The sequence below is a fragment of the Euprymna scolopes genome, chromosome 10 (genome assembly GCF_053919585.1).
Source record: "Euprymna scolopes isolate OS-2025 chromosome 10, ASM5391958v1, whole genome shotgun sequence".
NCBI classification, from domain to species: Eukaryota; Metazoa; Mollusca; class Cephalopoda; order Sepiida; family Sepiolidae; genus Euprymna; species Euprymna scolopes.
Genome location: NC_136491.1, coordinates 146,240,559 through 146,267,267, shown reverse-complemented (window position 1 = coordinate 146,267,267; position 26,709 = coordinate 146,240,559). Strand labels below are relative to the sequence as shown.

Here is a 26,709-nt window from a genome sequence, read left to right as displayed (position 1 = left end):
ATATTCGTGTTATCTTATGTATAGTTACCGACCAGAGGGCGTAACTTCTTAAACAAGAAAATGAAGAAAGAACGTAGACCCATTATGTTACACGTGTTCTTGTGGCTGTCTAAATTTTATTTAGATCCCGCAGTAACAAAAATACCAACTTAGCAGATATTATAATGACATGTACATATATACCTTACACTCGACATAACCACTATTAAATCTTCGTTTTTTTGTATACCTTCTCATTTTTTAGTGAACAAAATCTGAGCAAAGAAACGATGGTGTTAATCGTCAATTGTATGAATAACTTGCATATGATAAATAAAGCGATGAAAAGATATGCGATATGGTAAGCGAATAATATAATAGAACGTGTATTAAAGACAAAAGTATCACAATATGAAAGTTAAAAGGTCAATTACAGCCTCAGTGAATCCATATTTATTTTATTAAAATCGCATAACGTTTAATATAAGTAAATATTATTTGAAAAGAAACCTGTGATGTAATTCGTTAACGTGTTCATGTAGCAGAATAAAAGCGTAATCTCTTATTATAGAATAACGAATTAGATTTCTGAATTTTTGGGATATGGATTGATTGTTCATATTAGTTGGATTTTGCTGACTACTGTTTGTACATTCAGTTTATTTTCACAACGTAAACTCCAATAGTTTTCGAAATCGGGAATGGTTTTATTCAAATGGAGAATCTGCACATAATTTTACAGGGAACCCTTTTATTACATCCATAGGAGTAGTAAGCTCTCGTTCCGCCAGCCATAACAATACAAGTCAATTAACATGATGCACCTGAAAAAGGTGTTACATCGACCGAAACCATGTGAAAAGTGCACTCAAGATGAAAACAGTTGTTCAATAAAGCCAAATAATACGAATTACAATACATTAGTTTGGCGTGTTAGTGTGAGCGACACACTTGCATAATGGTTGAGAGGTTTGACATGAGAATGTTACGTCGGTCGATCATTAACGTTGGAGAATGACGGTATTACTTTTTGAAGGTAAATTTATTCATTCTCCAGCTTGTGCGGTTAAGGCAGGTAATGTCATGAATGATTTCCTATGTTTCTATATATATCGAACTGTTGTTTTTTTATGATTGAATATATTTAGTTTGGAATATTAGGTAAATCTGTAATACGCGGATAAAAACCTCCATTCTAAATCGCATAGTGGATGCGTTATCGGCAGCTCCCGTTACTCTCGCTTCTCCTTAATGGTCCCTCAGTCCTCATTTTTTAATGAGTGATTTTTCTGACAAAGGGAGAAGAAATAGCTGTTTTCTAGGTTGGCAGTATTTTGCGCGAACAGTTGGCAGAGCTGGCGGAACTTTTCTGTTTCTATGTCTATCCTTGTAGCCATGTCACTAGTAAGGGTGCTGGAGGTAAACGTTTTATCTGGGCTGACTTATCCGCCTGATAGCCAGGGTCCCGAACCTTGGATTAACAACTAAGGAGGCTGTCTTATCAGCAGGTGCAAAGTACCGGGGCTGCTTTATTGCTATTTGGTGAATGGATTCTGGACCATACAGTAGCTTCTGGTGGGGCCTCTGGATGTCATATTAGTGGGTAATTGTTACGGCTTTATCTTATCATGAGCTGCAAAAAAATTCTTCGTTTCTTTTTCTCTCTTAGTTTCCCCTCTCTCTCTCTCTCTCTCTCTCTCTCTCTCTCTCTCTCTCCTGCTCTAAGTAAATCTAACGACCTAGTCCACAAATTTCATCATGACAAGTTTCAAGAAAAAATACACGATTAAACCCGGTTCTCCAACTTCTAACGTAGACCCCTACTATCATGTCTCCTTCTCCAACATCAGGGATCTACGTTCTAACCTTCCAGAGGTTGAATCCCAATTACAGAAGACTAAACCAGACCTTTTTATTTTTAAGCGAAACTGGCAGTGGACAGGCTATTTCCCTAGAAGAGTTCGCAATTAAAGTATACTTTAACTTAACTTCTAAATCTGACCCCCAGGATCGCCATGGGCATGGAATATGTGCCTATATTAAATATATATTTTCCATGTGGTAGGGACATCTCCAGGAAAGATCCTAACTTACCCTATATGTGCTTCCGGGTTGCTTTAGCTCACAATACTGCATTTATATTTACTCTCTATCGCCCCCACAACAGCGGAGTTACTATTTTTAAAAGCATATCTGAGAAAATTGACCAAGTCCTATCTGCTTATCCTTTAGCTAACATTCACGTATGTGGAGACTTCAATGTTCACAACGTCGAATGGTTGACCCACTCAAACAAGACCGATGATGACGGGGGGGGGGTTCTGTCATGATTTCCCCATTGCCTATGGCCTCACTCAGATTGAGATCAGATAGTAGGCTCGCATACTGGCCGTCATTGTCGGGCACACGGGTGCCCGACAATAACGGCCAGTATGCGAGCCTACTAGACCTTTTTCTCACAACTTGCCCTGAACTATGTTCAGTTTCTGTTCTGTCTCCTCTTGGATCTTCTGACCACTCTGTTGTATCAATTTAGATAAACATGAAATGTAATAAGTCCCCAGACGTAACTCTCCATCGTACAGTATATCGATGCTCTAAGGCTGACTGGGATAGCTTCCGTACATTTATATCTGATCTACCTCCGCCTTCCATGTTTAAAAAGGATGTGTCCTCTATAGTATCAAACCTGAGAGAATGGTTACTTGTAGGTATAGACTGTTTCATACCCTCGAAAAAGTTCCAGCAAAAAACCTAACAGCCAGTCATGGTTCTCTCCAGAATGTGCTGCTGCCATTGCGCACAGAAATCACTTTTTCCACTGCTTCCAATGGAATAGATGTATGGAAACAAAATCCGCTTTCAGGACTGCCAGCAACCATTGTAAGAAAGTAATAGAGAACGCAAGAGAGTTGTATACTAAATCGGTTAAGTGCAAAGTAGCTGATCAGCGGCTTGGTTCCCTACAGTTTTGGCAAATAGCAAACAGAATCACGAACAGATGTGTGTGCTCTATTCTAACCATCATCAATGGTCGTGATGTAATCTCGTCAGCATCAGAGAAAGCCAAACTCTTTGCCAAGAACTTTGCATCTAATTCTACCCTTTGCGACCAAAGCCACCAACCCCCAATATTTCCTCCTGTATCAGAAAACATGCTATGTGATATACGTATATCTGTACGTGATGTTGCCAAACTAATCAAAAACCTTTATTCCAGTAAAGCAACTGGCCCTGACGGTATTCCAATTATAGTACTCAAAAAACTTCAACCTGAACTAGCGCCCATACTTACAAAACTGTTTAAACGTTGTCTTACGGAGAATAGTTTCCCATCACGCTGGAAAATTTCATCAGTATGCCCTGTATTTAAGAACTCAGGTGATCGCTCATCCCCCTCTCAGTACAGGCCAATAAGTCTCCTGTGCGTCATGAGTAAGTTGCTGGAATCTGTGTTAAATACAGAAGTAATCAACCATCTCAACAAAAATAACCTTCTTAGTGACACTCAATATGTTTTCCGTTCTGCTAGATCTACAGCAGGTGTCCTTACAGTTATATCTCTTAGGATTAGCACATCTCTCGACGGAGGCAACCTATCTAGAACAATTGCTCTTGACATATCTAAGGCCTTTGATAGGGTATGGCATAAAGGTTTACTTCACAAGATCTCTAGCTATGGTATAGCTGAAAATTTCTTCTCAATTATTAAATCATTTCTTTTTGATAGGTTCATAAGAGTAGTAGTTGAGGGGCAAAAATCAGAAGCTCACAGTATTAATGCTGGTGTCCCTCAGGGGTCCATCCTGGGCCCAACTCTTTTCCTGATCTACATTAATGATCTTCCAAATCACATCCTTACATCATGTGTAGACATTTATGCTGACGACACTATCATTTATGGTAGCACATCTAAGACAGTAAATGACCAAGTTCTCTCTGATTGTCTCTCCTCTGATCCTGAGCATGTAGTATAATGGGGAAAGAAGTAGCTGGTTACTTTTAATGCATTTAAAACCAAGCTTCTCTCCTTATATCATCGACATTTTGATCCACATCTGGCATCAATTAAAATGAATGGCTCTCGTCTTCAGCAGGCCTCAAGTTTTGACAACCTTCTGGGCTTGACCATTACTCCTGATCTTAAATGGAACACGTACATCAAATCTGTTGCGAAGGCCGCTGGAAAAATGGTGGGATCTTTCTATCAATCCAGTAGATATCTCACTGCTGATGCAATTCTCTATCTATATAAGAGGCAGGTACGTCCAAGGATGGAATACTGTTGCTACATCTGGGCAGGAGCTGCTAGAAAGGATTTGTCCTGCCTTGATAGAGTTCAAAATAGACTTCGTAGCCTCGTAGGAGATGTCCTTTTCTCTTCCCTGCAACCTCAATCTCACAGAAGAGATGTTGCGAGTTTGTCTCTGATGTATCGTTATATTCATGGAAAGTGTTCGACTGAGCTTCAGTCTATGGTCCCCCCCTCGCCAAACTCTCACAAGAAACACTCGTCTAGCAGAAAACACTATCAATACCTCCCCCCCCACTCTTTATCTGTGCCTAAACCTAAATGTAGATTCCATGAACAAAGCTTCATTCTTAGAACTTCAAGCCTGTGGAATTTTCTTCCGTTTTCCTGCTTTTCGGCTGACTACAATATGGTTGTGTTCAAGTCTAACGTAAATAAGTTCTTGATGAGCCGTTCCATATAAGTTATCAAAGTTACCGAATTTTCATTACTAATGATTACTATAATGTCCAATTTCTACTGTACACTCTTTACCCCTTATCCTTGAGTGGCCTTTTGGCCTTGATAATGTGGTGATGCCCGTGTAAAAAAAAAATAAAAGAAGACTGGTGCTCGATCGATCAAAGAATTAATAATTTGCGTGAGTCTTAACCATAGACATAAATATTGATATTATAAACAACGTATCATATCCCAACATGTATTCATGTTAAAATGTTATATATAGTTTCAGTTATTGATTTATCAAACCGCTATAATCTTAACGAAACAGCTTCTTTAATAAATAAATAATCAGTAATCAATCAATTTCGTGGAAAAGTTGTATTTTAATTTGTAGCAAAATTTGTATGTGTTTGTTTTCCGGTTTCATTGTATTTTTTTTTCTCATCAGCGTTTCGATATTTCACTATCAGACTATTGGTTTCTTATTTTTTAAAACTTAATTCAACTTTGTAATATAATATATCGTTTTTATTAATTAGTTTTATTTTTATGAAATTCCTTTATTGTTCATATTATTTTATTTAATTATTAGACAATCAGCTTTTGTTTTCTTGAAATTTACTGAATATTTTAATCTATTTTCGTTTTTGGAGGTTTATTGACTTTTAATTATGCCTGTTTCCAGATTCGTTTTTGTAATTTAACTTTGTTTCGTCTCCTTGACGTCAACTCAACATCTGATTTATTAGACAATACTTTAGCCAACCTTTTTTGTAAACGAATGCTATTTCATTTTGTCTTTCAAAATTTTACGATGATTATTAGCTATAAATTTCAGATTAACGTATCACTAATAATATTCATTAAAAATGTTCTGATTATTTACCAAATCTTCGTTTATTTTATTTACTTCTTTTGTTTCTTCTTATTTTTTATTTCTAATTTTCTTGTCGTATTTTCCGTTGTTAAGTTTTGCGCTCTCTTTTTCTCTAAATGTTTTACTTGTTCGTCTTTTAATTTAATTCGTTTATCTTCTAAATCTTGTTTTGTTTTGCGTTACTTTCTTTGTGTGTTTGTTTCCTGACAATCAGGTTATTTCTTATTTGCTTTTGCTTCGTTATCCATTACTTCGTTTGTATTCTTTTATTTGGTATATTTTCTTCGTCGGCTTTTTTTCTTTTCTTTTTTTCATTTTCGTTATTTTTTCTTTCTAATTAATCCATCATTTTCCTCCAATTCCGTTTTGTTTTCATCCACCTTTTATTGTAAACTAGCCCGGTGTTGCCCGGGTGTTTGGAGGTGTGTGTTGAGCAAAAACAAAAAAGTGATAGTAGGCAGGCAGGCTCCAACTTGTACCACGAAAGGGGAAAGGAACACGAAAAAAAACTGACGTCTTTGCTGTTGCGCCTATCACCAAAATTAAGGCTAAGCAATCGGAAAGAGGGGATCACTCTCGAAAATATTGGCGAAAAAAGCGATCATTTCATGTAAGAGGGGTGCCCAGTTGAGGGTGAAAGAATTAATGTTTTGGGACAATTTTTCGATTTGAGTCGTCCGAAGGGTCGAGCTTGAACAGTACACTGATCTCGTGAAACGCCGTTGCTTCTGTCGAAAGTTTTAGGTAGATATACAAACATCCATACATGTATGATAATTGCAACGTCTTGTCAGACGAGTGATACTCCCTCAGACATTTATAATCCATGAGCCCAAATGTCTGAGGGAGTATCTATACACAGATGATGTTACAGAGTCTTAGCTTTGTACGACAGCTAAGTCTCTCTCTCGGTTCAAAATGTTGAGATCCAGCAACAAGCAAGAGCAAGATAGCCAGTAACAAATTAAACTGCAGACCAGCTTAATGCGGGTACTGGTCTTCCGCTTTATGGTTATACATATACATACATTGATACAGGCAGGTGAGATTTATATTATAGATATGTTACCTCTGCGTCGTATATTACTTCACATTTTTCTAGAATTTCTTATGCTTTCCTCGTCATATTCTGCTTTTTTCTTATTCTTTTATTCTCTTATTCTAATTAGTTTATCTATTCTTCCTAACAGTTTTAATAAGTAGAAGAAAAGAAAAAAAGAGGAAACAATGATTTCCTCTTTTTTCCTTTTCTTCTACTTATTCCTTTTCTCTAAAATTTTGTAGGGTCTTCATTCGTTTTTTTCTGCTTTTCTTTTTTTTCTTTCTTTTTTAATTAGTTGCTACTCCTTTCTACTCTTAGAATTTTTTCTTTCAATCTTCATCTGTTCTTTCTTCATATCGTTGTAAAGAATGCGTAAGTTTTTCTTACTCATCCTTTTTATAATTCGCCTCCTGTTTCTGTTTCACGTTCATCACAGTGATTATTTACTCCCATTGTCATTCATCCAGTTACGTAATCGGTGCCAAAGATCTTTGATAATGTATCCTCATTTTCTACAATTTGCTTCCTTGATTTCTTTTGATTCATTTCTAATCACTATTTCTAGCGATTTGCTATTTTACAGAGGTTTACTGTTCCGTTATTTTGTTATTTCTTCTTTAAATTTCTTTCATTTACTTAATCAATAGATCGTCGTAAATCTTTGATAATGTTCTTGTTTTCCTAAAACGTTTAATCATCCCAAATACTATTCTCTTGTCTTTGATTTCTCTTGATACTTTATCCCACCAGAGTTCGTTACAATTTACGTACGTTTTGCAGTGTTTTACAACCTTTCAATTATTCGCTTTTCGTTGTGTTTTTGTCTCACCGTTTATTTTATGTTGTTCTGTTTTGTAAACGATGTAATTGTATAATTATGCGCCTCTGACAAACCACCCTTCTCACACACATCTGTGAACACCTCACTTTGTTCCGAATATGATCTACGGATATTTTCTTAGACGAATGTGATTTCGAAAATAGAATCGAATTACTAACTCCAAAATAATGACCAACATAAATTGTCTTGAATTGGATTGTAGATGCAATAGAATACGATAACAAAAAGTGCTGCCCGCAAAGATAGATTCTGCACACAGAGATTATATATATGTTTTACTAGAAAAAAACGTGTGCATGTTATTCAGCTCCGGTCCAGAAAAATAAACAAAACATATCGATATTATTTACGTAGTATCTTATTCTTAAAATTGAGAATTGAGGATTTGTTAACTGTTTTGTAATTTCACCTAAAAATTTCAATTCACTGCTTTCATCTTTTCTCCTTATGTTTTTATTATTTTTCGTATTTTATATAAATTCTTCTTGCCCGTTTTTATCTTTAGGTTTTCCGTTTTCTCTGAAAATACATTGCCAACAGTAAAACCTGAAGACGGATAAAGGATCACGTTAGTACTGTAAGTTTAAAAATTAGTAGAATAATATCAGAATATTCTAACGATCCGGGAGAGATATATTTACTTGGGAGTGTGCATTCTCTAGGTATCTTTTAAACATACCGCAAAGTTTACAGAATTAAATTTCAAATTGAATACACGTTTTAAATTGATCAAATGAACCAACAGATCTTAACTGAATTTAGCATTCAGAGACAGAACTGTAAGGAAGGGATTAACAAAAACTCATTCATTAACAGAAGTTTCGGTGAAAAATGAGAAAATATTTGCCAAGAAATATAAAAGAAATTAGTCAGGAAATATTGAAGAACCCTGCTGGAATTGGAAATAATGTTAGGAGGTATTACCAGGATGGTTATGTTATATATTGTTTTTAATGGCAGGATATTTTATTGATTATATTCTATAAATATAATTCCAAAATGCACACAATATTAATAATAAATGTTTCAATGAATTGTGTTAGAAACCAAAAAAAAAAGTGTACTCTATTGTAAAATTGGCGAGGAGCTGTATAATAACATATTTTCTTTTGATGATGCCAACCGTGTATTCAAATGAAACTACTACGAACCACACGTTATAATAATGAATACATTGCTTCTCATGCAAACTATAATACTTATCTAGCAAGAATAATGCAATTTAATGTTCAAAAATAAAGTTGAATGAAAAGTCGTGTAAAGAAATATAATGATATTAACAATTGAATCAAATACATATTAACTGCAATGTTTATCTTCGTTCAATTAATAAAACTAGGAAGACGATAGTCATCTTGTTTCTGTCAGAATGTGTTCACATAAGCACATATAGTATTTATGTCGTTAAAAGCAAGGAGAAAAACCCTAGGTGTGCCAGTATACACTTTCATCAAACTCATATTTAACTTTGTGTTGAACTTTCTAAAGGAAATGTTAATGGCAAAGTTGTTAATATCTAATATTAATTCAGTCATTTCATTTAGATTTTTATCTCCTATTTTAAAATAGTTGTGGTTTTTGTGGTCATGTTTTTATGAAAGAACGAGGCATGAAAGTAGATTCATGTTGGACAATAATGAAAAAAATAATTCTATTTTAAGTCGGCCTTACTTGTTAATAAATCTAATATTGTTAACGATTTAACAGAAACAAGTGTAAAGATCAATCCTGAATTGTACGTGATAATCGTTATAACAGAGACCGTTTCATCAAGCCCAATTTTCTTCTTTAAGTTTCAGCTCCAAGACCCTGGGTAAATAAACGTATGTGTGTAAACGTTGTTAGTCTGGACAATTAGTTAGGTTATTTTATTTAAATCACGTAAAATTCATTTTCCTATATAAGAATAGTTTTTTTATTTATTTGTAAGATAAAAAATACATGAAAACAGTAATATAAATAGTCGGTTTTAACCTTTAATAAAACTAATATTGGAAGCGTGTTTACATGAAAGGAAAACAATTTCAATTTGCCTGAATTGAAAGACGTAAAAGAATACATTTCGTCGTTATATTTATTGTTGGTTAGTATATATCTTCTTACTGTGTGATTCAAACGAACGTTGAACAGTAGTTACAGGGGCACATGTAACATGAATGGTTTGCGTTATTTCTTAAGTTCTCTCACTCGGCTCGTTGTCATTGTCTGTCCCAACCTCTGGTCGGAACGAGAAATAAGATTACACTCATAGGGAATCGTAACAACTACAAATTAGATACTAAAGAATACAGTTTTCGATTTGCTCGTAGATAACATCTTCATAGACTTCTAAAAACATTCATTTATTAGGTTGGTGCAAAAATAATATTTTTCGACGTTCAACTAATATATATATATATATATATATATATATACACACACACACACACACACACACACACACATATATATATATATATATATATATATATATATATATATATATATATATATATATATAACGACATTATTATTTAATTCATTGGTTCATTATGCAATTCCTCTTCTCTTGGTCGTTTTCCTCTTAACTATTTTTACTCATATAATCTTCCCCTCTGTTACTTAGTCGATTTTATGATAGTTATCCTACAAGTTAGTTTCCCGGATTTCTGTGATATATTTTTCATTAGTATGTGTTCCTATTTATTGCATTTTATTGCAGTTTTTTTTATTCGCATTTGCTTTGGAGTAAAGCACCATCATGGTCTTTCATCAATCAAGATGGCAATAACCTTACACATAAAGTGATCATTCAATTCCTTATTAAACCTTGATCAAAGAAGACATTTTCGAGAACCACAGTAAGAATATCCTGATATGTGTATAGACTATCCAACACCAGCTAGATGTGTGTGTGTGTTTTACGCCATTTGAAATGTCCAATTACTCTAAAGTTTTGTCGTTAAAACAGTCTTATTTATTGTGCATTACATCATGGTTATTCATCAATATGCCAGTGTATCAGTCTCGTCGTCATTTTATCTTTTCTTCATTTTATTTTATTATCTTCTGTCTTACATAGATAAAATAAGATATTAAATATTGTCTGCTTTGTTAAATATTTAATCATTCGGATATTACATTTTCTTATTTAGTTTGAATTAGCCTCAGTGCTCGGCGTTGCCCGAGTGTTTGCAGGTGTGTGTTGCGAAAAAAAAGTAGTAGGCAGGAAGGCAGGCTTGACCCCGTACCGCGAAGGAAGTAAAGAACGTGAAAAAAATGTGAGGGCTTTGCTGTTGCGTCCATCGCCAAAGCGGAAGTGTCGAGGGTTTAAATCGTTAATGGAAAAGAGGCGATGACTTTCGAAAATATCAGCGAAAAAAGTGGCCCATTCTCGGAGAAAAGTGCTCAGGGGAGGGTGAAGAAATTAATAGTTTTAGCCAATTTTTCGGCATTAATCACTCGAAGAGTCGAGCTTCAAAACGATCAAAATCTCGTGAAATCTGCCGCCCATATACAAGGTTTTAGGCAGACATGCAAACCTACATCAATACATACATGCATACATACATTTAAACAGACAGGTAAGATTTATATTATCGACTAATCTTGGTGCCTGGCGTCGCTCGGGTTTTTAGAGGTGTATTAGTAGGCAGGCAGGCTCGAACCTGTACCGCGAAGGACGAAAAGAACGTGAAAAAACGTCCATCGCCAAATCGGGTAAGGCTAGTCAATCGAAAAGAAGAAATGGCTTTCGAAAAATCGGTGAAAAAAAACAAGCCCTGCTTTTAGAAAAGTGCCCAGTTGAGGTTAAGAATGAATGTTTAGCCACTTTTTCGACATTTGTCGTCCGAAGCGTCGAGCTTCAGCACGATACCGATATCCTGAAAATCTGTTGCCTCTGTCAAAAGTTTAAGGCAGACATACAAACATACCTGCCTACATACCTACATACATTTAAACAAATAGGTTTGATTCATATAATAGACTAGCCTGAGTATCCGCCGATGCACGGGTGTTTGGGGGGGGGGTCGAAGAAAAAAGTGGTAGTAGGCAGGCAGGCTCGAACCCGTACTGCGTAGGAGGAAAAAAGCATGAAAAAAAACGTGAGAGTTAAACGAATATAGGAGATGACTTTTGAAAATATCGGCGAAAAAAGTGACCCCTTGAATAAAATTGTCTAGTTTAGTGTAAAGGAATAAATCTTTTTAGCTAAGATTTCGATATTTGTCGTCCGATGGAGCGAGCTTCAAACTTTAAAACGATACCGATATTGGGAAAATCTGTCGTTTCTGTCGAAAATCTAAGGCAGACATACTCTTATTCATGCATACATACATACATACATACATACATACATACTACGTACATACATACATTCAAACAGTAAGCGGGAAAATAGCGAGATTTTTATCATAGATTACATATGCATTCTTACTGAGTGTTCATTGTTATATTGTCTCATGATAATAATAACCGGGTGTTTTCTGCAATTCCGATTGGAATAGGCTTGTTAAGTATTGTGTTTTAAATTTAATTTGTCTCCAAAATAAGTATTCATATGGAGAAAGTAAAGTCAGTAAAGTATCACATATAAACTACGCTATTCAAAGAACATAGCATGTTGGATTGGTTTTTATACAAAATATTGCCACTAAGAACTAAGGAGCTACTATTTGGAATTTTGTATAACAGGGAACTGCGGTGAGTTTAGCAGAAAGAAAATAAATTATTAAACATTACATTTAATCTTCTACAGGCAAGTACAGTCAGGGAAGCAAGAAACGAAGAGAATTTCAAATGTTCGTAGCTGAGGGAAGACAGTATTAAAGTAAAATGTTTTACAGCATCAGTTAGACAGAGGGATTGTAGTTTATCGGATTAATCGGTAATATGTACGTTGAAGACACAGGTGCTCGGAGTTCATAAAAGCCCATTCCATTAAAGTTTGAAGAGGATATTTTGCCGCTTACGATAAAATACTAAGACATGCTTTTTAGCTTATTTTGTCGGTTTCGGAAAAAAAAAACTGTTTTATGCTTATTTTGCAGGTCCTATTAAACAGTACCAGGTTATTTCCCGGTAAATATTTTTATTATTCATGCTAGCAAAAGAAATGTTTAAAACAGATTGAATACAAATTTATTTATATTTAAAATTTTAAAGAAAATTCTGAGGTTGTCGAAATAATACCAAACATTGAAACTTTAAAACAATTCATTTAAAAAAAAATATTAATTAAGGAATTTGTTTCAGAATGTCTCATAACACTCTCTACAAATTTAAAAAAGCTAAAATTTACCTTTGGGAAGGTTTTTGTTTTTGTTTTTCTTTACCAATGTACTTCAAATTTCCCCCTCCACTGAAAACAATAATCACAGACCACGGGATCTATCGTGTTCAAGTCATGCCTGCAGAGCCCTACACACCAACTGTGCTAGCGTGTTTACGTTTCCAGGCATGTACGCTAGCTATCTGGAACAAAATATCTGCGGATCTGATAGATTGAAACATGTTCACCTAGATATGCAACCGGCAAAATAAACTTAACAGGCAGGATGTGATATTTATCGTGACCTGAAGAATAGTCTATTCGATTACAGTACTTGTAAAGCACAGGGGTGCAACATTGCGGCGATTGAAGAGAGGTTGAGGGCTGTGAGATAATGATGAATCTGTTACTGTATTTAGAATCCTGTGTAAACCTAAAGTACAAGTCGTATATAAACCGACTAGATTATGTTACTGCATGCATGCGCGAATTATGGCTTTCTAAATATAAAGGCTTGAGTAATTTAAAAGCCTGATTCAATCATGAAAAGGACATATTGACCCTTTGATCATTCGGATTCCAATTAAAGACGGGCGTATTCTATACTAGTTAAACAATAGATAAGGAAGTTCAACTTTAAATATAATATATATGAGGTGCAAGATAAAATTGTTCAACAAAAAATTAATAAACTTAAAATAACATTTTGGATAAGAAGTTCCAGGTGATCGTCTTTAATTTTAGGTTACCGTTTCTTGTTACAAAATTGAGAATTTTTGAGTAAATATTTTCATTTGAAGTGCGGATATTTTAATTTAAAATCGCATTTGTTTTATGTGAGTTTAGACTTTTAAAATTATCTCTATCCGGCAATTAAACCAGCCTGTACGGTCTGTCCTCTAAGCAGGTGTCTTACATCATGTCATATTATGTAGATTTAAAGCATGTAATGTAATACGAGATATGAATATTTAAATAGTATCCGTTGTTCACGAATAGATTGATATTAATTCACTGGTCAATGCAAAGGGCTAATTAAAGGATTTCTTATCGCTTTCATGTTATACCGCACTTTTGTGTCGATCGGGCCGGTGTGTTGATCAGAAGATATTAAATCAGGCTTAATCGTGCTGCACACTGACCCATGCATATTTGATTGGTTCGTAAACAAAAGTCTTTCACTTTCAGTCCTTAAGTGGACAATTATGAACTACGTAATCTCTTCGAATGATCGAACTCAACGAATGTTATACCGAATAATCAGTGATCATCATTATGATGTCTGTTCAAATAAAATTGTGTGGTCTTTTGTTTATCTGATTGCCCGGATTAAACGTAAAAATATTGATTTAATTTTTTTTTATACCTTATTAATGGGGTTACCGCTTATCAAGTTCCAACAACTATCCAGGAATAAAGGTTCACTATTGTCGGGTAGACAGTCAGCAACATCGTGATGATCAATCATAGTGAAACTTGCGTAGGGTTTAAATATTTAATGAGATTGCTAAAAAGTACGTATTTATTGAAAACTACCATCTTGGTCGGTTAACAAACAGCCCCATGTTATTGTATTCAACAAACAGACAGTTCTTGTAGCAATACGAGTATTTGTTGCGAATCTTTTTTATGGTAGACACATACATTAAAGCTCAGTTAAGTATCCGACATAAAAATATACAACAGAGAACATCTCTTCTCTAAAAGATAAACCGTAACGCAGCGAAAAGGTCCTCGACAAAAAAGATTTCGAAGAAGGATTTTATCCTCTTGAGACTGGACGCATATTACTTTAGTAGAGGTAAAGGAAAACGCCGGGATTTAGATACCATATAGGGCGGTAAAATTAACCAACCATGTTCCTGGGGCTTAAGCAACGAATTTAATATTGCTTCAGTTTTAGATCACATGCAAAATGCAGTCTCATAAGTTTGTCAAGGTAGCGTACTTTTAAAAGACTAGAGCTGTTCACGCATATTATCTATATATTTATGAAAGTGAGAATTATGTGTGTAAAAAACACTTCTCAACTTATACACTCAATGAATTCTTTATTTATAGGCTTGAAATTTAGTATATAGGATAGTCAAACACGCAGAAAGATTTAATCGATTTTTATCTGAAAAAAATAGATACTAAGAGGTCAAACTTTAAAGATTGGTACTTTGGGAATCATCGGATTTTCATCTGTTCGTCAATTGTTCCTCGACTGCGCATGCGTGAGTCGTTTCCATTATGTTAAGAGTAAATAGATTCGAAAATACATCATAAGTCGGGTCAAGCTGGCCGTTATCGTACTTGACTCATTGTATTTATCTTTTGGTTTCGGTCTGAGATCAAGTATCTTTTTTTTTACTTACAAGAGGTGAACTGTTTAGAAAAACACATTACACTCGCAGTCACATGTTTCAGTTTTAGTATGAACAAAAATATAATACTTATACGTATTTCCGCGCGGCCTGTTAGAAATGACATAGATTCGATGTGTCACTGTTTAAAACACCAACAAATGTAAATCAGGATGTTTTATTTGAAAGAATAAGATTGTAAGTATTTCTATATTCAAAAGTAATAATTGATTTTCTGGATGTTAGATGAAAAAGTAAATGCGAATAAGAATTTTATAAGCAACACAAAAATCAGCTTTATAATAGAAAAATGACGTGCCACACTCTCATTAGTTATACATTTCAATTAAAAAAATTTGGAAACGTATTTTGGAATTATTAAATTCATATTAATTGTAAACTCGTGTTTCTTTACTGAAATGTTTATTGCGTACATGATGCCTTCAATAAGTATACAGACTATTTTTGTACGAGCATGTAAAATTGTCGCAGTCTGTTAAATATTCACAACGTTATTGCTATACATTGTATGAGATGACTGACTAATATTCCGAATTTCAGGTTAAAATGAACAGTTCCAGCAAGATTAAGATACACCCTACTAAAGCCTGGTTTTCACAGCTATTCGATTTAAAAAATGCAATCTAGGAGTAAGGGCACTTTAGAAGGACGATATGCAATAAAATCATGTTCTTAACTTAGGAAAAAAAAGCCACAGAAATGTATGGAATGCATAGTTTGATATCAGTATGGGAACTGTAAACACAATTACTCGCGAGCAACTGAAGCGAAAGTTTTGCGCGAATGTACCAAAACTACATCTTCATCACTGACTATTTGACCAAGAAGGAGCACCAAGAAAGTTCCTCGCGCCCCCTATAGACTATATTTTGTCCCTGTGACTATCGGTTTCTCCCTAAGCTCAGGAGTAACACTATGAGACGATTGAAGAGATATATCGGCTGTGATAATGTTCTTTGACACACTCACACAAGAGGACTTCCAAGGGGCTTCCAGAAGTTGTTGTAACGGTACAGCAAGTGCATTGAAGCCGGAGGAGATTACTTCGAAGGGGACTAGATGTTCATGTTTTAATATAGTGTACATGAGCCTGTGGAGATTAGTAGTAGCAGTAGCTTGAAAAACAAAAAATGGGAAAAATGCACAATGTAGTGAGCAGGAGCAAAATAAACGTCTAAACGGTGTGTAAAGAGGAGGACAGGAATGGGCGGCTGTGACCGGCATACGGTCGGAGGAAGGAGAAACGCGATCAGGTAAAATGAACACGTGGTCGCGAGAGACTTTTTTAAGTGCCGAAAGTAATGGTAATAAATGATTTTGTTAAAAAAGGAAAAAAAACGCCGACCCGAATTTTTATTTATTTCCTTTGTTAGTATTTAACGGCTAAGTTACAATCTGTGTACTATCAAGAAAAGTGATCATTCGAAAAATGTGTGTAAACTTATTGAATCACCTAGTAATACATGTAATGATGCTTTTTTAAAACGCGATCATTAATAAAAATAAACTCAATCTCTAAATATGTAAAAGGCAAGTGTATTTTTTAGCTTGTTCTCTGTCGACTCCAAAGCGGCTGGACTGATTTTTAAGATATTTCACAAAAATGTAGTATATGCGTCAGTTCGTGATTTTAGGTAGGTTTGTGTATGCCACCAATAATATCGATAACCGATAATCGAAAAAAGCCAATCAAAGCATAAAAAGATTGATTTTTACCAAAGTTAACACGCTAATACGGCCTAATATATTAAATTTATTTTGAAAGATTAATAACTTTACAATCAGAAGAGCTACGTGTATAAATTTAACAGAAGGTTTTTTGATAGCACAGGGTTCGTTTGAAATGAATGTTTCTGTTAAGAGCACAGTTGAACCATGATACTTGACTTTTGCAATTTAAACTTTAAGCCATTCTATAAAAATAATTCTATAAAACAAAGAGTAGGCTATATAAAGTGCAATAATGACAACAATGTGTTGCGGACAAATAACTGCAGATAGGCATGTGAAACTTCCTCCTGGGTAAACGTAATAATTCCCGAATATAGCAGGAAATCCATCAATTGAGTTAAACTCTGGGCGATTTAACTGATTTCGATGACTATAAAAGTATTGAAAGTGTTAATTTTATACCCAAGAGTAAAATATATTGAAAATAGAAATATATATGCTGGTTTATAGGGACTTATTAATCAATTATTATTGTTATGGGATTTAATTAACTAATTAATAAATTAATTAATCAATTAGAATCCAATGCAAGTTATATGTGCATATCTATACAAATAAAATTTATAATAAAGCATAAAAAAGAAAAATACAAGTGTTAATTATTTTTTCAAATAGAGATTAAACGTAAATAATGTAAATTGAAATAAAAAATAGAATTTATATCCGGTAGGTTAAAAAGAAAATAGTGTTATATAGTAAGAGCATAATTGGACAGGTTGGGTTATGTATTAAAAGCAGCAAAAGATGGACGGGAGTTAAGGTAAAAGCATAAAATATACAAAGGAATATACTGACAGAACAATAACGTACAACAATGATCATAATAATAATAATAATGATGATGATGATGATGATGATTATGATGGTGGTGCTGGTGGTGGTGGTGGTAGTAGTAGTATTAGTAGTAGTAGTAATAATAATAATAGTAATAGTAGTAGTAGTATTAGTAGTAGTAGTAGTAATAATAATAGTAGTAATAATAATAATAACAATAATAACAATAATATCAATAATAATAATAATAACAATAATAATAATAATAATAATAATAACAATAATGACAATTATAACAATAATAATAACAATAATAACAATAATAATAATACCAATAATAACAATAAGACCAATAATAACAATAATAATAATAATAACAACAACAATAATAACAATAATAATAATAATAGCAATAATAACAATTATAACAATAATAATAATCATATCTTATCGCAATAGAAATTAACCCAACGGTGTTGTTTCCCTCCTTAAGGTCTTGGCTTGAGCAATGAGGGCCCAATCGGCAGTTTTCTCTAAGGTTGTGCATCGTTTGTACCTGTCCACATGGACATAAAGGTAACTTGTGGAGATTGTCTTTTGTTTTGCCTTCTTTGGCTCTGGCTCTATTTAGAGTCACCCAGTTTTTTCTACCAAGGTTTGAACCCTTGGGGAGTGTTTCTTTTGAGTCTGGTAGGGCTTCATTTTTATTCCTGATGTTATAGTCTCGCCATCCTTCCATCCTATAGGAGGCAGCTTGCCTGGGATCGATTTCGTCTATATTGATGAAGCTACTGCATAGAAATTACCATTACCAGAGGTGGTAAAACGAATAATAATAATAATAATAATAATAATAATAATAATAATAATAATAATAATAATAATAATAATAGCAATACTAATAGTATTAATAAAAGTAATGATTAGTTATGATAATAGTATTTATTATAAGACTACAATAATAAGACAGTAAAATGATAATACTTAAATAATGTTAAAATAGGTTTGAAATATAAAGAATATATAAGAAAAAAATTAAAGTAGTGGCAAAAATATATTTATAATAAAATTAGACGGGGTAATCTATATATATAAAAGGCAAAAATCGGTGTGTATGTATGTATGTATGTATGTATGTATGTTTGTTTGTAACGCTAAAACTTTTGAAAGACGGAACCAGAGTTGACAAATTTGGTATCATATTGCACCTTGATCACCCGGATGACAAATATCGAAATTTCACGTCAAACGGACCAGTAGAAAGGGGTCAACTGATCGTTTTTCTCCTAGGGGGGCCCCCCAAAAAACCTGTCATTTTAACGTTATTCAATACGTGTCACGTGACGTGACGTCAGCTCAAACTTTTGACAGACACAACCAAAGTTGACAAATTATGTATCATATTGAACCTTGATCACCCGCATGACAAATATCGAAATTCCACACCAAACGGACCATTAAAAGGGGGTGAACTGATCATTTCTCTCCTAGGGGGGGCCCCCAAAAAAACCTGTCATTTTAATGTTAATATTACATAATCCAAAAACGCTTAGTCATGTCACGTGACGTGACGTCAACATCCAGTAATGGCGAACAAATGTAAACAAACACTTTGTTTTACCGATACTTTTGTAATTTCTCTTCTGCTTTGTTCTAGAGATTGTTAAACTCCATGACAATGTCTCCAACGTATTTAACTGGTTAAAAATAGTATTTATACAAGAGTTTTAACGAAAAATATCAGGAAAAAATGTACAGGAATAAAAAAAAATTCAGCTTTCAAAATATTCGTCGATAAAAAAACCGATCTTTATATTTACGCTAGCCATTTTGTATATTACCACGTGACCTGCTATCTCTTAAACTGGAGGGGGGGGGATCCACTTGAATCCAACAAAACCAGTAATTTTTTTTTTCTATTATATATACATCATTTTCTATAAAATTAAGTGTAGACTTTATAATTAAAACAAAAAATGTTATTCATACTAAAAAAAAAAAACGCTTAGTCATGTCACGTGACGTGACGTCAACATCCACTAATGGCGAACAATTGTACCTATTTACTATGCCTCCCCACGGGACAGAGTTAGACACCAGGGTCGTTTTTTAACGTGGAGAAAAGGTACAAAAATAAAAATTGTCTCAGTCGTGGAGGATTTCTCCTCCACCGAAAGAGAACAAGAAATAGAAGTGCAGCATCTGAAGAACAGATACTACACTTTGATCTTGACCAAAAGGCCAAGAATGCGAACAATTGTAAATAACAACTTTTTTCACAAAACCAACACCGTCTTTCTTTTTTTTCTCTCTCTTTCTCTCTCTCACCCACTTACTCTTCCCTCTCTCTCACCCTCTTTCTCTTGACGTCACACCACTGTTAAACTGTGGGGGGGGGAACACATTCCCAGGCATTATCTCCTATAGATGCACATTTTATTAGAAATTCAGCTTTCAAAATATTAGACGATAATAAAAATATAAAACCAACACCCTCTTTCTCTTTTCTCTCTCTCTCACCAACTTACTCTTCTCTCTCTCTCACCCTCTTTCTCTTGACCTCCTACTACTGTTAAACTGTGTGTGTGTGTGTGGGGGGGGGAAGAGGCAGCTTGAAAACCAACAAAAACAGTGCACAGTTTCCCAAGCATTTGGGGTTGGAAGGGGGGGAAGAAGCCGAGCGCACAGTTTCGTGTGAGAGAGAGAGAACAATTCTCAACCTATATACTCAACAAATTTTTTATCTACAGATTTGAAAGTTTGTATATAGGGTATTCAGACATATGGAAATATATCTAGCATAATCTATCTATTATATCTATAAAAGTGAAAATGTGTGTGTGTGTGAGGTAGCCAGAGAGAGAGAGAGAGAGAGAGAGAGAGAGAGAGAGAGCGAGAGACAACAATTCTCAACCTATATATTCAATACATTTTTTATCTACAGATTTGAAAATTTGTATATAGGGTATTCAGACATATGGAAATATATCTAGCATAATCTATCTATTATATCTATAAAAGTGAAAATGTGTGTGTGTGTGTGTGTGTGTGCGTAAGAGAGAGAGAGAGAACAATTCTCAACCTATATACTCAACGTATTTTTATCTACGGATTTTAAACTTTGTATATAGGGTATTCAGACATATAGAAATATATCTAGCATAATCTATACATTATATCTATAAAAGTGAGAATGTGAGTGTGTGAGAGAGAGAGAACAATTCTCAACCTATATATTCAACAAATTTTTTACCTACAGATTTGAAAATTTGTATATTGGGTATTCAGACATATGGAAATATATCTAGCATAATCGATCTATTATATCTATAAAAGTCAGAATGTTTGCGTGTGGTTGTGTGTGTAAGGTTGCGAGAGAGAGAGAGAACAATTCTCAACCTATCTATTCAATAAATTTGTTATCTACAGATTTGACCATTTGTATATAGGGTATTCAGACATATGGAAATATATCCAGCATAATCTATCTATTATATCCATAAAAGTGAGAATGTGTGCGTGAGAGAGAGAGAGAGAGAGAGAGAGAGAGAGAGAGTAAGTACAATTCTCACCCTATATATTCAACATATTTTTTATCTACCGATTAGAAAATTTGTATATAGGGTATTCAGACATATGGAAATATATCTAGCATAATCTATCTATTATATCTAGAAAAGTGAGAATGTGTGTTAAAGAGAGAGAGAGAAGAGAGAGAGAGAGAACAATTCTCAACCTATATATTCAACTAATTTTTATGTACAGATCTGAAAATTTGTATACAGGGTATTCAGACATATGGAAATATATCTAGCATAATCTATTATATCTATAAAAGGTAGAATGTGTGTGTGTGTGTGTGAGTGAGTGAGTGAGTGAGTGAGAGAGAGAGAGAACAATTCTCAACCTATATACTCAACAAATTTTGTATCTACAGATTTGATAATTTGTATATAGGGTATTCAGACATAAGGAAATATATCTAGCATAATCTATCTATTATATCTATAAAAGTGAGAATGTGTGTGAAAGAGAGAGAGAGAGAACAATTCTCAACCTATATATTCAACAAATTCTATCTTTACAGATTTGAAAATTTGTATATAGGGTATTCAGACATTTGGAAATATATCTAGCATAATCTATTATATCTATAAAAGTGAGAATGTGTGTGTGAGAGAGAGAGAAAGAACAATTCTCAACCTATATACTCAACAAATTTTTTATCTACAGATTTAAAAATTTGTATATAGGGTATTCAGACATATAGAAATATATCTAGCATAACCTATCTATTATATCTATAAAATGACCATGTGTGTGTGTGTGAGAGAGAGAGAGAGAGTCAGAGAGAGAGAGAGAACAATTTTCAGCTTGTGTGTGTGTGAGAAAGAGAGAGAGAGAAAGAGAGGAAGGAAAATTCTCACCCTATATATTCAACAAATTTTTTATCTACATATTAGAAAATTTGGATATAGGGTATTCAGACGTATGGAAATATATCTAGCATAATCTATCTATTATATCTATAAAAGTGAGAATGTGTGTGTGAGAGAGAGAGAAAGAGAGAGAGAGAGAACAATTCTCAACCTATATATTCAACTAATTTTTTATCTACAGATTTGAAAATGTGTATATTGGGTATTCAGACATATGTAAATATATCTGGCATAATCTATGTATTATATCTATAAAAGTGTGAATGTGAGTGATGGAAAGAGCAAAAAATTCTCAACCTATATAACCTATAAAAGTGAGATTATGTGTGAGAGAGAGAGAGAGAGAGAGAGAACAATTCTCAACCTATATATTCCACACATTTTTGGGCACAGATTTGGAAATTTGTATATAGGGTAGGCAGACATATAGAAATATATCTAGCATAATCTATCTATTATATCTATAAAAGTGAGAACTTGTGTGTGTGTGTGTGTGTGAGAGAGAGAGAGAACAATTCTTAACCTACATACTCAACAAATTTTTTACCTACAGTTTAGAAAATTTGTATATAGGGTATTCAGACATATGGAAATATATCTAGCATAATCTATCTATTATAACTACAAAAGTTAGAATGTGTGCGTGAGAGAGAGAGAGAGAACAATTCTAAACCTATATATTCAACAAATTTTTTATCTACAGATTTGAAACTTTGTATATAGGGTATTCAGACATATAGAAATATATCTAGCATAATCTATCTATTTTATCTATAAAAGTGAGAATGCGTGTGTGTGAGATAGCGAGAGAGAGAGAGAAAAAGAGAGAGATAAAAATTCTCAACCTATACATTCAACAAATTTTTTATCCACAGATTTGAACATTTGTATATAGGGTGTTCAGACATATAGAAATATATCTAGCATAATCTATCTATTATATGTATAAAAGTGAGAATGTGTGTGTGTGTGAGAGAGAGGACAATTGTCAACCTATGTATACAACAAATTTTTTATCTACAGATTTCAAAATTTGTATATTGGGCATTCAGACACATTTCAATATATCTGGCATAATCTGTCTATTATATCTATAAAAGTGAGAATGTGTGTGATAGAGAGAGAGAGAACAATTCTCAACCTATATACTCAACAAATTTTTTATCTACAGATTTGAAAATTTGTATATAGGGTATTCAGACATATGGAAATATATCTAGCATAATCTATTATATCTATAAAAGTGAGAATGTGTGTGTGTGTGAGAGAGAGAGAGAGAGAGAGAGAACAATTCTCAACCCATATACTCAACAAATTCTTTATCTACAGATTTTAAAATTTGTATATAGAGTATTCATACAAATAGAAATATATCTAGGATAATCTTTCTATTATATCTATAAAAGTGAGAATGTGTGTGTGTGTGAGCGAGAGAGAGAGAGAGAGAGAGAGAGAGAGAACAGTTCTCAACCTATACATTCAACAAATTTTTATATATAGGGTATTCAGAAATATCGAAATATATCTAGCATAATCTATTATATCTTTAAAAGTTAGAATGTGTGTGTGTGAGAGATAGAGAGAACAATTCTCAACCTATGCACTCTACAAATTTTTTATCTACAAATTAGAAAATTTGTATATAGGGTATTCACACATATGGAAATATATCTAGCATAATCTATCTATTATATCTATAAAAGTTAGAATGTGTGTGTGAGGTAGCCAGAGAGAGAGAGAGAGAGAGAGAGTAAGAACAATTTTCAACCTATATATTCAACAAATATTTGATCTACAGATTAGAAAATTTGTATATAGGGTATTCAGACATATGGAAATATATCTAGCATAATCTATCTATTATATCTCTAAAATTGAGAATGTGTGTGTGAGAGAGAGAGAGAGAGAACAATTTTCAACCTATATACTCAACAAATTTTTTTATCTACAGATTTGAAAATTTGTATATAGGGTATTCAGACATATGGAAATATATCTAGAGTAATCTATCTATTATATCTATAAAAGTGAGAATGCGTGTGTGTGTGAGAGAGAGCGACACAGAACAATTCTCAACCTATATATTCAACAAATTTTTTATGTACAGATCTGAAATATCACATTTGTATAGAAGTAGAAATCTTGATACCTACTCTGATACCTAATAAAAGAAAGGACACTCTTTAGGGCGGATTTTGATTATAACAAGTCACTAATTAGAAATTATAATAAACATTCTAATAATTTAAGAATTTTACCAAAATAAAATTGCATGGTAATCACCCAATTTCTGCCACAAAATTTTGATTGGCAGAACTCATAAACATAAAATATATATTTTCTAATTTCATCTTTTTTTTTTCTTTTTACATAATCTGGTTTGATGTTTTCCAAAATATTCAAATCACTATATTTTGCTGCTTAATATCAAATACAGCAACTGAGTTATTTTTATGCATCAAACAATTACATTTTCTCATTCATCCAAACTAATCACTGAACATCAATTTCATATTTTCTTCACTAAAATATTACTGTGCTTGATGTCATCAAGTGGAGCGGATCATTTTTTTTTCATTTGTTCACACATTTTTCCAATTTATATATATTTTAAAGATTCTTAGCCTATGTCATTGCATACCAATCTGTTTATTAAAAGTTAAGGTTCACTGTAAACACATATGTTACACCAAAATAAAAACGCTTCAGATAATGTCTTGATATTCAATTCAGTTTCTCACATGACATCTTATGAAGTTAGTAGAAATGTTACAGACTTTTGAATCTCAAACACTTTCAATACTGTGCACTGATATTTTCTTTTTTGCAATATAAGCACATTCATGATTTTTTTTACAAACGTTAAAAACTTTCACATTGTGTAGCAATATACTGAAACAATTATAAAAATATTTGTTTTTATTTTGAATGATGCAGGGCATCTGAAGAGAGATTTTTCTAACAAAATGAAAGTATAATTTTTAGCAATAGGTATCTAGGAAAAGGCCACTACATATGTTATAAGTTCCAAATTTCCACAACCTGGCCAATACTGGTACATGCTAGCAAATTTAGATTTGCAATTACAAAATATGATTCTAATTTTTTCCTTTGCTCTTTATTCTAACACTACACTAAGTTTACTGTGTTATTTCGCTACAGTTGATATTGTGTAGAACAATAAGAAAATCATAGTGAACAATGCATTCAACAAAATTTCACACACATTTCTAGATACCTATATCTAATAAGTTCAAAAGAAAGGACACACTTAGGGAGGTATTTTGGTGGTCAAGTCACTAAAAAGAGATTAGCTGGTTTCCCGGCATAGCCCAGGATATAATAAAGATTGACTGAAATACATGTTCTAGCTGGTTTCTAGGCGTTGCCAGGGATGTAATATAGACACATTATGTTGTATATTACCTGTTCTCTTCTCCCTAAGGTAAAACAATTTCATATACATGCTGTAAATTACCTATGCTAGGGATAAAACATGAACAATATCAGTCCTAGGGTAGATAAAACAAATAATACATAGAGATGAAAGATTCCTCTCCCCTAAGAATCAAACATATGTTCAATATCTGCTTTTGTTTTTTCATTGTTTATACGGTCCCGAGCAACGCCGGGTAGCCCTGCTAGTGCTATATAAAAGACAAGTGCTAGAGGAGGGAGTTTCAACGCGATAAACGGAGAGAATGAAAATAAAGGATCTAAATTAAAGGAGAAGGAAAGTTGGTATTCATACATTATTTATACTGAAGAAAAATACAGGAAGAAAAAACATGCTAAATATTGCAGGTAGAGATTTGGGCCGTGTTAAAGGATAGATATCGATTTATTTGTCCCAAGGCGTAAAAAGAAATAGGTGTTCAATGTAATAGATTAGTCTTTAATTTTATCTATACGTAAGAGATGTAGTGAAAAAAGCGTGGGAAAAAGTGGGGGAAATTAATGATAGTGTTTTCTGCTAGCGGGTGTTTCTTGTGAAAGTTTGGCGATGAGGCCATAGAATATATATATGATGATTGCAACGTCTTGTAAGACGAGTGACACACCCTCAGACACTTAAAGTCCATGAGGCCAAAAATGACTTCCATTACCACAGGACCGTTTTAATAGACAAATGCCTGAGGGAGTATCTATACACAGATGATGTTACAGAGTTTTAGCTTTGTACGATAGCTAAGTCTCTCTCTCGGTTCAAAATGTTGAGATCCAGCAACAAGTAAGAGCAAAATAGCCAGCAACAAGTTAAGCTGCAGACCAGTTTAATGCGGGTACTGGTCTCCCGCTTTATGGCTTTTTAAATCAGATTTGCTTCTCCTAGAAAGGTTGCCTTCACCACGGCTTACGGGAGCTCTCTCCACCCCAAACAAACATACATACACACAAACGCACACGGTGCTAGTTGGCCGTTGACCCCGAAAAAGGGTTATTTCGCCCTTTGGAAGGTCTTATTTTTAATCGTTCATGGAGACTAGCAACCCTCCTCACCAAACAAGTCTGCTGGGGGAACCAGTTTAGTCGCCGGTGACCCGACCATGAAGCAGGTAGTACTGGGTTACATGGTACCAGTAGCATATGACATGATCTGGTATATATATATATATATAAGTGAGATAAGACACTGATAGAATTCAGATGAAAAATCCTGATAGATATTACTTTCAAGGAGATCCTAGCCAAAAAGGAAAAGTTGATGAT

General features: G+C 33.6%; 1 pseudogene; it reads right to left on the bottom strand.

The window, feature by feature from the left end:
• Positions 1-19,680: 19,680 nt before the first annotated feature.
• LOC145286724 (U2 spliceosomal RNA) lies at positions 19,681-19,814 on the bottom strand (annotated as a pseudogene).
• Between the last annotated feature and the right edge of the window lie 6,895 nt (positions 19,815-26,709).